We start from the raw sequence: 1,053 nt of genomic DNA, 5'->3' as shown, positions 1-1,053 counted from the left end.
CTGTAAACTGTGAACAGGGTATTTCCTAAGGCCATGATCCAGCACAAGCCCAGGAATAGAAGCAGGCTCCACAGCTCCACCCAGGCTCAGATAAGAGAGGACACTGCACTTAGCCTTCACCTCCAGCTGATGTTCTAGATAGGAGGGATAACCTCTGAAGGAAACCACCAGCCAAAGAAAAGCCAGTTTGAAAGACTGTGAAAGGTGTTTTCAAAATTTGGTTTGATTGTTTTTGTTATCTCCTGGCACTCAAGGAAAACTCATATCACGAGCTTGATACAAATGTTAAGTGACATACAGCTTAGGGACCAAATCCTAGAGGATGTACAGCATGCAACAGAAGACTGCAAGATGAAGAAACAGAAAATGATGACCCATCCAAAGGAACAAGATACAAATCCAGAAACCATCAATGAAGAAGACAAGATTTTGGACATATCAGACAAGATTTTTTTTTAATGATCCTCAAAAATCACAGAACTGATTGTGGGAATATGGCAGAGTAGAGAACTCCATAAATCAGTCCTTCCACTAAGTCAACTATTAAACAAGCAGGAATTGTCAGAAACAACTATTTTGAAACTCAATGCCAGAAGAACACTGTACAGCAACCACAGAAGAGCAACAGTAAGAGACTGGTAAATTATGGTAAACAATAGTAAACTGCTCTTTCTATGTGCACATGGTAGCTACCAGTGCCCACCTCCCACTCTCATGGCAGGCCACCATGGGGTCCAGCCCCTAGCTAGCTCACTGGTGACAGAAAGGGACATAAAAATCCCCTTACCCAAGAACAGGGTAGGAATGACTGATCACTGATCAAAGATTTGATTAGCGAATTCAGATCACGGTGGGCCCAGCTCTGAAGGCAGCTATTGTTTCAACCCATCCTGGATAAAGGTTGCAACAGCCATTGTTTCAACCTTCCCCAGACAAGGGTGGTGATGGTGGCAACTTAAAGGCTTCCTCAGGGCTGGGGGAACAGTTAATTGAAGGGTTCCATTGCTGGGCAGGCCAGGAAAGCTCAGATCTGGGGAGCTGTCAGATAAATTA

Source organism: Choloepus didactylus, chromosome 15, assembly GCF_015220235.1.
Source record: "Choloepus didactylus isolate mChoDid1 chromosome 15, mChoDid1.pri, whole genome shotgun sequence".
In the NCBI taxonomy this organism is placed as follows: domain Eukaryota; kingdom Metazoa; phylum Chordata; class Mammalia; order Pilosa; family Megalonychidae; genus Choloepus; species Choloepus didactylus.
Note: the sequence above shows the minus strand (reverse complement) of the source record.